The following is a 14,757-nucleotide window of genomic DNA, read 5'->3' on the forward strand; positions in this document are numbered from 1 at the left end:
ACAATTCGGTACTTCTCTTTGCACCCTTTTTAGACTTATTGGTTTGCTTTCCCTTAATGCAATCCACACAAGTCTCGAAGTCAGTAAAATCAAGAGTACTAAGTACCCCTTCATTCACCAACCTCTTGATTCTTAAAATGGAGATATGTCCCAATCTCCGGTGCCACAATAGAGAAGAATTTTCATTCATAACCCAGCAGTAACATTCAAAGAGTTATAAGCAGTATTATTTTGCAAAGTAACAGAATAAAGACCATCATGAGACAATGTACCATAACCAACAGTTTTAGATTTATTTAATAATGTAAAACCATCATCCAAAAAGTTAAAACCAAAACCAAAAGGTACAAGTCTCGAAACTGAAATTAAATTCCTTGAAAAACTAGGAACATAAAAGGTCTTTTCTAAATGCAAAATAAAACCAGTACTCAAAATGCAAGAACCAACAGCCTCCACATGTGAGCTCATCTTCCCTCCTGAGAGGATATAGCACTCACTACCCACTGGCTTCCGTAGGTTTTGCATACCCTGCAAAGTATTTGAAACATGGATTGTAGAACCAGAGTCAATCCACCAAGTATTATGATCAACATCAGTTAGATTTGATTCATAACATACAAACGAAAATTGAATACCTTTCTTCTCAAGCCAATTCTGGAACTTAGAGCAGTCTTTCTTCATGTGTCCTTTCTTCTTGCAAAAGAAACACTTTGACTCTTTCTTAATGTCCGGTTTGACAGAGAGCTTGCCTTTGCCTTTGGCACGATCTTTCTTCTTCCTTTAGGAGAAAGTCAGATTCACTTTCTCACCCTGTTCCATAGCCAACCTATGCTCCTCTTGAACACACATGGTCATGAGTTCATTGATTGACCATTTATCCTTATGTGTGTTATAAGAAATCTTAAATGGACCATATTGTTGGGGCAGAGTGCACAGAATAAAGTGAACCAGAAAGGTTTCAGACATTTCAACTTCCAGTGTCTTTAATTGAGCCGCAATATCCCTCATACGCATGATATGATCACGCATACCTCCTATTCCAGTGAGCTTCACGGATGAGAACTGCATGATAAGAGTACTAGCCAAAGCCTTATCTGAAGTGACAAATTGATCGTCTATTGCTTTCATTAAGAGACGAACATTGTCATATTCCTCAATTGAACCCCTAACCCCAGCAGATACTTTGGTCTTTATGAATATAACGCAGAGGCGATTAGATCGCTCCCACTTTTCATAAAGATCAACCTGATCAGGGGTACTTTTCTCAGTGATTTTAGGGGGTTCAGGCTTCCTTATGGCATAATCAATATCCATCCATCCCAGCTGAAGGAGAACTCTTTCTTTCCAAACCTTAAAGTTGTCCCCTTTGAGTTCGGGGACATCGCACTTAACATCAGAGTAACTAACAGTTTGACTAGCTGCAATTTATAGAAATTAAACATGCTTATAAGAATTATGTTTTTGAAGAAATTAACTATATCATGATTTACCAATGCAAAACATGTACTTAATGAATCTAGAGACATAAAATTTGCCTGTGGGCTAAAATTCTAATTCCATTAGATTCACACGTTATGATAAAACTGTCAAACTATGTTCTTTTTCCTAATACCTGTGGGTTAATTAGGAAATATAATTTGATATTTTATCCTAATTAATCATACAAATATTATAAAATTCCTGTGGGTAGATTTCATAATATAGCATATGATTAACCACAATTATTATTTTAATGTGATTTTAATTCTAAATATACAATCTAAATTAATTAAAGATGCTGTGGCTACTCTCTAATTAATAAAGATCATATTAATCACAAAAATAATACAACCAAAATAAATAATATTGTGCTAGTCATTAAATTGCTAAATATTATATGTGTGTCTCAAATAATAATGAAATTATACATCATATAATTTCTAAATAAATGACATATTAACACAATATAAATTTAAAACTAAATATTTGCATACAGATTCTAAATAATGCATATAAAATTAATAACATGTATCAATTTATTTTATTTTCTATATAATATGACAATAAATCATATTCTTAATAAATAAAAATGATAAAGGTCCAAGCAAAAAAAAAAAAAAAATGAATCCTGCACGTTCATCTTTTTATTTAAAACAATGTATTATGCCATGCATATGTAACCACGTTGGGACCCTATGCACGTTCAAAAACCATCAGCTAATGCTTAGTAGCAGGCCCAAACAACAGGCCCAAAGGAGCAATTGTCTACGGCATCCAAAAACATAACAGCATATGCTCAAAACAGATAAAAACCAAACGACAGCTTTATTTTAAACAAGGGAAAAAGACATGTCGTAAAAGTCATCTTCTTCACCCGTTTTCTAATAAAAAAAACCCGCGAACCCGGTTAAAAAACCCGACGGTTTCTCCCTCATTTCTCCATGGTTTTCAAGATTTTAAAGCCCAGAATTGATAGAAAAACAATTTTAAAAAGATTGGACGTATTAGTTTTTCAAAACAACGTGTAACATGAAAACCCCGGGAAAAAAGAAATAACCACAACACCATTAACAACAAGGCAAAGGTATGGATGCTCTGATACCAAATGTAAGAATAATATAGTCTCTAATCCAAAAACATATGATTAGAAACATGAACCTTAAAGCGGAAGCTAAATGGATCAAGCGTTTACCTCCGGCCATTGTTATCGGAAAATCGTCGGAGCTTTATCGGTGACTCGGAATGGCTTTGCCGGCGTCAAGGAACGTCGTTTTGCTCTTCTAAACCGAAATAACCTCGAACTAGATGGTGTGTGTTTATGAATGAGATTAAAAGGCTTAGGGACCAAAACAACTCTCTCTCAATTTATAAATCGGTTCCTTTCCATCAAAGAGAAACGGAAATGAGAGGCTTAATGTGTATTGATTCGATGTTATAATTATGGGATTTGATAGACCATAAATGGAGAGATATATCATAACGTATTTATTTAATATATTCCATATACAATATACGGTAATTAGTATCCATATATTCTATATTCGTAATGTATATCTTACATGGTCCACCTCAATTTTTCAAACTACAAAACGAATCACGCACACTCCTTTAGAACAAGAACATAAATTTCGTGAATTTTTCATAACTTTGGTGTATAATGGAAAAGTTGGATATAAGAAATTCAAGAACCCGTATCAAAATATTGTGAACTCTAGTGTCAGTTTCAGGAGCACTTATTGTGACACTCTACAAAGGCCTTGCAATCATCACTCCATCGTCATCGTCGACAGTGATGGCAGAATCAACATCGGCTTTGGCTTCGACTGGAATATTAAGTGTCTGTTTAAAATTAATCGGATTTATCCGCTTAATTTTAACGGGAAATGCTTTTTTATCAGCGCAGGAGCGGTGATCAGCAGCGTGGCTTAATTTGAGTGAGCAAAATGTATGGTGGAGCCCACTATTTATTTGAATTGGAAACACAAATGATAGCGCTTCAGCTGATATTTAGCATTGCTCTCTAACGGAAAAATTAACCAACTGTTATATCTAGAAAAAAAATATTTTAACACCACCGCTTTTTTTGTCTATACAAAGTCCCAAATATCTATGATTATCAGAATTCGAGAACTTGTCACAAAATTGTAATATTTTTAGTGAGTTTGACGATTTAATTATATATTTTGTAACTTTAATTTTGTTTATTTTTTTTTTGTGTACCCCTTGAATTTTGATAATGGCTCCGCCACTGCCTGTAGTATAAGTGAATGGTGTCTTAGAACAAAAGGTCCTTTGTGGCCATGTTCATGCCTGTGGGGATTTTCATTTCCGTCGTTTTTAGCACCATCTTTCTTGGGGATACCCTTTACATCGGAATGCCTTGAAAAGTTATCAGAAGAGAAATGAGCTCGAAATCATGGGATATGATAATGGCAGATTCTCTAGATGTTGGGCTGAGCATGTTGAGCAAAGCAGCGATGTCAAAAGGGATGAACCACTTCGTGTTCGCTGTCTATTCCAACGCGCTTGCCACTCTCATTTTCCTTCCCACTCTCTATTTCCAAAGGAACAAGAGATCACCTCTCAGTTTCTCTCTCCTCTCCAAATTCTGCCTCCAGGGCTTTCTCGGGTGATAATAAATCTCTCGAGATCTTAATAGGAAAAATGACACATATATACTTTGTGTTTTAGTGAAATGTCAAGTTTAACATTTGGTTTTCAAAAATGTCGAGTTCATACCCTCTGATTAATTAAAATGACGAAATTATACCAAGAAATAGACAACAGTGCCACGAATCTTGTTTTTATTGAATTTTATTGACGTTGACTATAATACTTATATGTAAACACCAATTATCTTTATTCAATCGCGTCATGTATATAATTTATTTAAAAACTGAAAAAATAAACAACAGTCTTTTAATCGTGAAGAACACAGAAAGATGCAAATGAGTAAAAATCGACAGTTGGTAGTCATCAAAATCACAGATTCGTACAGAGAATCCAAGTTCAGAGTTGCAATTTGAACACGGAATGAAATCATCTCTTGGGATATATGAATTTTATTATTTAATTTCAATTTTATTTTATTTTTTAGTACAAAACTTTGACAAGCGCGGAAATTCTTGCAAATGATGGACTCGAAATCGACGAACAAAAACATGAACACAAACCAACACAAACACACAAGAATTTTACCCAGGTTCGATCAAAATGATCTACTCCTGCCTTCTCCACTATATGATTACACAATCAACAAGGTGTTTCTTGTTCTATGAATCACATTGATCGATTTGAGAACTCGATCAATTCCTTTCTAATTCACTCGTGTTTCCCAACCATAATCTATGTGTTTCCCAATTTCCCAAAACTGATTATGAAAAATTTAACCGTTACGTAGCATATAGAACTTGCCTTTTATAAACAATACATAATAATTCTATTTACAAAAATGCCACTATAACGTTTAAAACATAAAACATAAATGCCTTGTACAACACTCAAGAGTCTGAAACCAAATCTTCACAATTTTTATTTCAAATTGGGAATTTGGAAGTTAGGGTACTAGTTTGGATTTTATTCGATTTTTCTTAATATCATTGGAAGAGAGATTTGTGACACTGTTATCTATTTCAGGGTATAATTCTGTCATTTTAGTTAAACAGAGGGTATGAACTCGACATTTTTCAAAACCAAAGGCTAAACTCGACATTTCACTAAAACACAGCGTATATATGTGTTATTTTCCCATCTTAATATTATGTAATTTGTCATTTATTTTTCCCGCCTATTAGCAATATGGGTTACAATTGTATTCGGTTCAAACTAGATTTTATAAAATCGCTTATATAGTTGGTTAGTGTTTTTTTTTTTGTATATAATTAATCCAGTTTTTTAAAATTGACCTGTTAACTTTAAATTTGCTAAAGTAGCACCGAATTTCTATCATGGATTGGTTGGTTATCACTTAAGCTGACTGTTAGGTGTAGCAGCAATATAGCTAGAATAAATTCAAGAGTTTATAATTGCTCTAACCCTATCCAGCCAATTTTAAAATAAACTGAGATCTCATGTTGAATACTTTGATTTATGAAATCCTTTTGATATAAGGAATTGGAATCAACACCATTTGCTACTTGTACATTATATTTAAGGAAAGTTATCTTAAAAAAAAAAAAAAATTAATCTTTAGACGTCCAATTTTGCTTAAAAATGAACGTCAACTCTTCATGTCCTTGAACCGCATGTGATTCACAGTTCACACTTGAAAGTTAAATAGAAGTTCTTTCATTGTTTTTTATTTTAGTATTATGCATTTGAGGGTCTCATCTCATGCATTGTCGAGCAGATCAAGAAGCCAATTACGTTTTTGTTAGCTATTCTCTATTTAAACCAGAACTAAAACACACCAAAGTAAACCTAAGGCAGATAAGTAGAAGTAATATTCCCATGCAAAGGCACATTCAAACTTCAAAATCCTGAAAGAAGTTCTCTGAGTCTAAAAGAGAGAGATGATTTTGAAAGCATGGCTTATAGAGGCATTGCCATTTGTGGCAATGGTAATGGCAGGCTCTGTGGATATTGGAGCGATGACGATGATCAAAGCAGCCATGTCCGAAGGAATGAACCACTTCGTCTTTGTCGTCTATTCCAATGCACTCGCGGCTCTCATTTTCCTTCCAATTCTCTTCTTCCAAAGGTTTGGCACTTTAAAAAAAAAAAAAAATTAATTTCCGTAGTCACATATCAAGTTTAGTATTTTTAATATTTGATACTCGTTCCCATATATTATAGGAACAAGAGACCACCACTGAGTTCCTCTCTGCTCTGCAAATTCTGTCTCCTGGCCTTTCTTGGGTAATAAGGGCAAATCTCTAATCCAAAAATTTATGAAACAAACTATATACATTTATTAAAATTAAATGGTGTTTTTTTTTCCAACACAAAGTTTTTTACGCTTAAAAAGCGCGGCTTTTTATAAATGTGAACTTTCTTTTAGCCCGCGTATGCTTAATTTATTTATGGAAGTAATTAGGTCAGTAACCCAAAAGCTATCTTTTTTAAAAATAGTAAAAGTTTCATTTTATTAAGAAAATAATTTAATTTATTTCGGCATGATGGGCTATTTTTTTAATAAAATAAAATTTTGAATAGAATCTTAAAGAAGTTAAGGAATTTGCTAGTTGCAACAAGTACTTCTTTACTTATGTTATAACTAATCATATTTAAAAAAAAATTTATTGAATCTCAAGTAAATATGAACTTATAAAAAAAAAGATAAACACACATTATAACATGATGCTTAATATACAAATTATAAAATGAAATACTAATTAAAGTATATATTCAAGTTTCTAAGTAATAAGCCACTAAAAGTTTGTGACTTGCTAAATATTCAACATTTCATTAATTATAGATAAATAGTCATTTGGGTGATGTGTCATCATGTGGACAACTAGAACATTTCATATATACTCTCTTTTCGTATTAGATAAATTTGATCATCTTAATAAAAAAGACAAAAGCACGGTTATTTGCTTACAATTAACTAAAAATTGAAAAATTGACTGTAATAATTTTATTAATTTTATTGTGATTATAAGACTATATATGATCTTTCGAGACCTTAAATATCCCCCAAACAAAAAAAAATCATTTCGTATAAGTTAGTGACAATTTTGTTTTAATGACCTTAAATATTCATTTTAATTTACTTTTAATGTAATATATGCTTGACAATTTGTTGTTTTAGGATTATATTTATATCATGTAATTTATTTTCAAGTTAGGAATGAAGATTTATTTTCTTAATTTATAATGGGGTGTGACTGTCTACCATACTATATGTTTTTTTACCAAAAATTCTAATTAAAATACTATAAAATAGTAGTAAGACTAAGAACATGTAAATTATGTTGTTAATTATGGAGTTGCTTAGAATTAACGCAAGTAATTTAGAAACTCTATATCTAGAGTTCAGATTGGAGACAATCATTGAATCATATCAAACTTTGAGTCTTTTCTCATTTTCCTTTCTTGGGTCACGAGAAATTTGTTAGCTTGTGTGGTTTTATTGATTCCTTTGTCTGTATGTTTATTATGAATATAAAATTGCAGAATAACTTTGGCGCAGAATTGTGTATTCGCTGGTTTAAGCTATAGCTCTCCAACACTTGCATCTGCGATGAGCAATTTAGTCCCAGCCCTCACTTTTGTTCTTGCTATCATCTTCAGGTTCCTTTCTCTTTGCCTGATAGTGGTTTTTTTTTTTGGAAAATATCAATAGTATCCCTCGTGTTTAATCGAAATGCGAGGTTTATTCTTTCGATTTTTAGAAATATCAGATATCTCATTTCAGTTTAATATAAATGACACATACCTCCCCTAAAAAAATGTTATATTACAAATATCACCATTTTCGTTTATCTTTACCAAAAAAAAAAATTGAACTCCCTAAAATACCCTTAATAGAATAAATATTTATTCTATTTTATTTTAAAAAAAATCAAAATCTCTCTTTATAAAAAAAATCCTTAACTTTTTATAAAGAAATTTGTTAATTTAATTTTTTTGTATATAGAATAAAAAATAAAAAATTATTTCATTAAGGATATTTTGGGGAGTTCAATTTTTTTTGGTAAAAAATAAACGAAAAGGGTGATATTTGTAATATAACATATTTGTAAGGGAGATATATGTCAATTATATTAAACTGAAGAAATATGTCTGATATTTCTGGAAACTGAAGGTATAAATCGTACATTTCGATTAAACACAAATGATACCGTTGATATTTTCCCTTTTTTTAGAGCTACTTCTTTATAATTGAAGTGTTTTAGAAGAGATTAGACTTGAAACCAGTTATTGGTTCCTTTTCAATCTAGTGAATAGTGAGTATGTAGGTAGGGTATGAAAAATGAAAAAAAAAAAAAAAAAAAAAAAAAAAAAAAAAAAACACTCAAACTCCTAAACCATACCGAATCATTCATTTTTATTATGTTGGTTTGGTCTAAAATAGTTATGCTTTAGAAGAGATTAGACTTGAAACCAGTTATTGGTTCCTTTTCAATCTAGTGAATAGTGAGTATGTAGGTAGGGTATGAAAAAAAAAAAAAAAAAAAAAAAAAAAACCGCTCAAACTCCTAAACCATACCGAATCATTCATTTTTATTATGTTGGTTTGGTCTAAAATAGTTATGCTCTAATTTTATATTAAACTGAAGAAATATGTCTGATATTTCTGGAAACTGAAGGTATAAATCGTGCATTTCGATTAAACACAAATGATACCGTTGATATTTTCATCCCTTTTTTTAGAGCTACTTCTTTATAATTGAAGTGCTTTAGAAGAGATTAGACTTGAAACCAGTTATTGGTTCCTTTTCAATCTAGTGAATAGTGAGTATGTAGGTAGGGTATGAAAAAAAAAAAAAAAAAAAAAAAAAAAAACCCACTCAAACTCCTAAACCATACCAAATCATTCATTTTTATTATGTTGGTTTGATCTAAAATAGTTATGCTCTAATTTGATCTTGTCCAATTCTTTAACTAGGTAACAAACAATTCGGGGTGCGATTTTATATAGAGAAACCGCGATTAGGATTGGACAGGCCATGATCGAGTCAATTTAAACGTTTGACATTACTAAAAAGTCAACGTTTGCTAAATCTTAGGTATATAGCCACTTTCAGACATAAATCTTAGGTAAATAGTCAATGTTTGATATATGAAAATGGCTATTTACGTCAGATTTACATTTGAAAGTAGCTAGTTACCTAAGATTTACAAAACATTTGCTATTTAGCAATGTCTGAAACTTGGCATCTATTACATTTTGTCAAACTTCCGTCTAGATTTGTAACCAACGTGAACATTTGACTATGGAGAGTTATGAAGCCAAAAGAGTGTCAAGTGGCACTCTCTCATGCATTCTTTGCACAAGAAAGTGCGACCGTGGCATTGGCGTCAGTGTCGGGCTCGGGCACAGGGGTAGAGGCTTAGTGGCTTTTGTAAGAGCACTTAGGTACTGTAGCACGAAGCCATATAGGCATCGTGACAAATATAGAGAACGGTGTGGACCGCGAGCTCTCTCGCGATGATTCTCGTGACGATTGCCTCTCCGACAGTCGTGCCTTATAGCTAATATGTTGATATTTTAGTTACCATTTGAACTATTATATAGTTGTGTTATTTCGCACAATCGACTGTTTGGTCAACGGTCGTGTCGTTTGCGACAATAAGTATAGCTAGGTACGACTGTTCGTCTTTACTTTTGACAAATAGGTGCGATTTCTTATTGTAACTATTGTTTAAGTTGACTATTTTTTAATGGACTCATATATATTACATGTCTTTAAACTGTCGATTTCATTAGATGGTTTAATTCTAATTTGGTATGGTCCGGTTCATTGAACTTGTCACAAATGGCCTAGTTTTAATTTCATATTGAACAAATCCCAAGTTGTAATTTTTTTAACAAAAAAAAAATTACTTTTAGGACATTCGTTGTTCGAATTGAAAAAAAAATTTAATTGAATTGTAGAATAAAATAAAATTAAAAACTTTGTAAAACTGGACCGTTGACATTGAACATACCCTTCTCTAAATTTATTCGTCCCGGTAGATATTTTAAGATTTAGTCAGGTCCACCTCAATCTTTCAAACCATTAAAAGCAATCCGGTCCGAGTTTCAAAGCGAATCACGCATTCCTTTGGAACAAGTACGTATATTTGATGAATTTTCATAATTTTGGTGTAGAATGGAAAAGTTAGAGATGAGAAAGTCAAGGAGCCATATCAAAATATTGGGAACTCTAGTCTCAATCTCAGGAGCACTTATTGTGACACTCTACAAAGGCCTTGCAATCATCACTCCATCATCATCGTCGACAATGGTGGCGGGATCAACATCAGCTTTGGCTTCGACTAGTAATTGGATCATCGGAGCCCTTTTCCTTTTCGTTGCCGACCTCAGTGTTTCGTTGTTCAACACTTCTCTGGTAAAATTGCAAATGCAAAGCTCACACACAAAACTCACTTGAGAAGATTGCTATTATTACTTTTTTTTAGTTTACTTTGCTCAATTTGAACTTGCATTTTTAAGGCAGCTATTCTCGAAGAATACCCGTCACAGACGACAGTTCTTTGGTTCTTATACTTCTTTGGATCACTTCAATGTGCAATGCTCACTTTGGCTGTGGAAAGAGATCTAAGTGTCTGGATTTTGACACCTAATGTGGAGCTCATCTCTGTCCTCTATTCTGTGAGTAAAATTCGAACTTACTCTATCCCGGGGATTCGAACTCTTGTCCTATGCATACTGGAGTTTAACTTATTTTAATTATTAGTATATAATATAATTAACTTCTAATAATAATACATTTATACCCATTAGTAATTTTTTAAATCCCGAGTCAGTGGGGACCCATACACCCACTGGTCCCCACGTAGCTCCGCCCCTGCTTATGCCAAGTCAAAATGGTTAGAAGTCACATTCAAATTCGACCAGCCAATATTGACTGTTTGTTTAAAATTAATCGGATTTATCTACTTAATTTTAAGGGTCGGCTAGGTATTTAGCCTAATTGGTCACCTCCTTTAAAATTCTAGTCCAACTATCACTTAAATTAGGTAACTAGCTCAATCCACTACCAAACAATATTATATTCCTATCTTACACCTCATCAAATACACACCAAAATTTTCACCTCCGACTCCGAATCCTTCAATCCTCCGAACTCTCCGTCGATTTTGAATCCTTCAATCCTCTGATATTGCCTCCGACCTCCTTTTCCGCCACCAATTTTTTGATTTCGCCACTTCCAAAGCCGACGAAAACGTCTCCGTTCTCATACTTGGAAAAAAATGATAAGTAAATATTATTTTCAATTCGATTAACGCATAGAACACCATAATCGAAACTCTAGCCCGCATCTCCGATCAATTCTCTATTAGATTAACTATAAATATGGTAAATATTATTTCCAATTCAATTAATCCATAGAATACCATAACCGAAACTCTAAAACTTTCATGGTAAATAATATTTACAGTCCGTCCATTCGATAGTAAATATTATTTACCATTCGAAAAAGAAAAATACCTGTCTCCGATTTGGCGAACGATTCCATTATTCAAATCCGATGACGAATAATTGAAAAAAAATTAGAATTAACAAACAAATAAGAACGAATTTTTATGAAACCGAATAATCTAAACACCTACACTAGACAAACAGAAACTAATTAGGATTAAATGACAACCTAGACAAACAGATAATATAAGAACAATAGAAGAACATCTACGAAATCGACGATCCTAAATATCTATTCCAAATGAGTCGTCGAATATCCTGGTTGCAAATCGCAGGATAATTTTAATGGTATAAATAATATTTATATTCCGGTCATTCGATAGTAAATATTATTTACCATTCGAAAAAGAAAAATATCTATCTCCGATTTGGCGAACGATTCCATGATTCAAATCCGATGATGATTAACTGGAAAAAAAATTGGAATTAACAAAACATTAAGAACGAAGTTTTATGAAACCAATGGCAATTTTGGAAGTATGATAAATATGGGCTATTTCCTTAAATAAATGATAGTTGGGCTATAATTTAAAAATCCACTCTATAAGTAGGCTAATTGTTTACAAATCTCTAATTTTAATCGAAAATTTAACCAATTATTGTATGGGCGTTGTAGATTTGTAGTCAAAACTAAACTATAAAATTGGGATGTAGCCAACATTTGCAAACTTTTAGGAAAATAGTCAATGACAATTATATTTGACTTAAATATCCTTATATTAAATATGTTATAATTAACAAAAAAAAATGTAAATCATTTAAAAATTCGATAATTAATGACAATTAATATACCGATGGTGAACTCCGGCGGAATTCTACAGTAGTAGACATGATTTTTCATCCAAAAATCTATTTTTGAAGCTCTTTTCGCTACGAATCCGTAGGATTTGGAATCACTCAATTTCGAGTTCTTATGAGGAAGATATGGATTTTTGAAGTTTTGATGAAAAAAAAAAACCCTGTATGAGAGAGAAAATGACGAATCATTGTAAACAACAAAAAGGTTGGAAGGACAAAATAGGAAATTTGGCTGGCTTGTTCAAGTGTCACCTCATCTGTTTGGCTATTTTTCTAAAAGTTTCTAAACGTTGGCTATATTACAAACGTGATGTTTGGAATGCCCTAATAAGTTACAAATTTCTTATTGTATTTAGAACGTCATATAAATAATAACATGTACCTCAAATTAACCGAGTTTTTTTTTAAGAAGAAAAACTATATTTTATAAACGTTTTTATGAGGAAAAAATGAAGATAAAAAAAGCTAATCGCGTTTAAGCGATAATAATAATAATAATAATAATAATAATAATAATAATAATAATAATAATAATAATCCCAACTCTTATTTAAATCTACATAATTAATATTCATTATATTCTATTACAGGGTATTTTTGGGACTCTAGTGACCTTTAGTGTAGCTGCATGGTGTATAAGTACAAAAGGTCCTGTATTTGCGCAATGATAGTGATCTTTTTTTCCCTTCTTGTCATCTTCGTAGTGTCATTGGTGCAATAGTGATAGTAATAGGCTTCTATGGTGTAATATGGGCAAAATCTGAAGAGGGAAAGTCTCTCGTCGACAACGATGATGGATCAGAATCTTCCTTGACGCGAACTCCTCTTCTGGACAATTGTTCAAATATTTGAAATTTATTACAAATAATTGATTGCGTAACCATCTTAAACACTAGCAATTTATTTTTAGCCAACCTTTCGTTAATTTCATGTAGCCATATTGCTTACGTGGCAGCTTATTAATTAAATTAGGTTTACATTTTTGCCCTTATTTAATTCGGCAGATGAATTAATTACGCAGTTTTTTTTTCAAATTTCGAATTAAATAAATAAGGCAGTTTATTTAAAAAAAATTTAAGGAAACCGATTAGGAAAGTAGTTATAGGTACCGGTTGACCTTAGGCATTCAGTTTCTATTTTTGTGGCAAAATATAATATTCAATCTGCAAAATATTCCTCATTTATTGACTTTATTCTGGAAAACAATTCAAATATTACAATTACGATATTCATGATCTCAGTTGGCCGCCAAAACATTTTAGAACGTCCAAAATATTTACATAATTTTTTCCAGTTTTTATTTACACGAATATACTGTAAATATGCTTTGTATTTACAATGAATATACTGTAAATATGCTTTGTATGTACACCTGTAAATCAGTTTTGTATTTACACGAATATACTGTAAATCAGTTTTATTTTTATAATGCTTTACGCTGAAACAATTGATATTAACTGTAAATCAACGTCGTATTTACAATACTGGAAAAGAAACACCAGAACCAAAATCTCAACAAATTCACAATCACTAAAACATATCTCGTACACTCAAAACCACCAGCAATGCCGATGAAAAAGAAGAAAAAGAAGAAGAAGAAGCATGACCACGGCGGAGAACACCATGGCCGACATCACGGCGTGGACAAATGAATATTTTTGGGGTTTTGACAGCAATAATATCATCTTGCTGTCACTTACCATATTTAGCCCAAAACCAATATTTTGACACATATGTTACTTTGACTAGGAAAGAGAAATAAAAATTTCCTCAATTACCCTAAGCAGCCATATTTGACTGCTCTCTCTCTATCTATCATATTTGACTGCTCTCTCTCTCTCTCTCATCTTCACTCTCTTTCATTTTCTAAAAAAATAAATAATAATTCGTTCTTGCTCTCTCTCTCTCTCTCATCTTCACTCTCTCTTTTCTGGAAAAAAAAAAAACCCCTCAGATCTTCATTTCCCTCCAAGCATCTCTCTCATTCACGCTCACTCTTCAATCGCTCACCCTCTTCATCTTCTTCTTCTTCTCACTCGGTGAAGGCACAACCAACGCGAACTCAACCCGGGAGAAGAAGAAAAGAAAACAAAAAATGAAAGAAAAAAATCGCGCGTCTTCAAGGACACCGGCGAACTCAACTCAAACTTGCGCGAGCTCCGCCGAGGAAAAGAGCCGCCGCGCGTCTTCAAGGACACCGGCTGAGAAGAGCTCGCCGGAGAAGAAGGAGAGAGAGACGGCGACGGAAAAGGTAATCTCGATTTTTAATTTCTCTTCCTCTATGGTTCGGATTTGAGGAAAAAATGAAATTAGGGTTTTGAATTGGGATTTTCTGATTTCGTGGGTATGAGTTTGAGAGTTTGATTTCGATGATGACATAAATGAGT

The 14,757-nt window shown here is 32.5% G+C and overlaps 2 pseudogenes across 1 annotated transcript; one reads left to right on the forward strand and one right to left on the reverse strand.

Moving 5' to 3' along the window:
• Nucleotides 1-435: 435 nt before the first annotated feature.
• Nucleotides 436-2,719, reverse strand: LOC149383681 (uncharacterized; annotated as a pseudogene).
• Nucleotides 2,720-5,840: 3,121 nt separating this feature from the next.
• LOC149383682 (WAT1-related protein At3g28050-like) lies at nt 5,841-13,306 on the forward strand (annotated as a pseudogene). The gene is made up of 6 exons (XR_016301860.1): nt 5,841-6,178; nt 6,274-6,336; nt 7,597-7,713; nt 10,238-10,478; nt 10,583-10,741; nt 12,961-13,306. The product of XR_016301860.1 is annotated as a WAT1-related protein At3g28050-like (transcript).
• Nucleotides 13,307-14,757: the final 1,451 nt, after the last annotated feature.

This window comes from Urtica dioica, chromosome 10 (genome assembly GCF_054948205.1).
Source record: "Urtica dioica subsp. dioica isolate 48M chromosome 10, U.dioica_male_clone48M_v1_H2, whole genome shotgun sequence".
Lineage (NCBI taxonomy): Eukaryota > Viridiplantae > Streptophyta > Magnoliopsida > Rosales > Urticaceae > Urtica > Urtica dioica.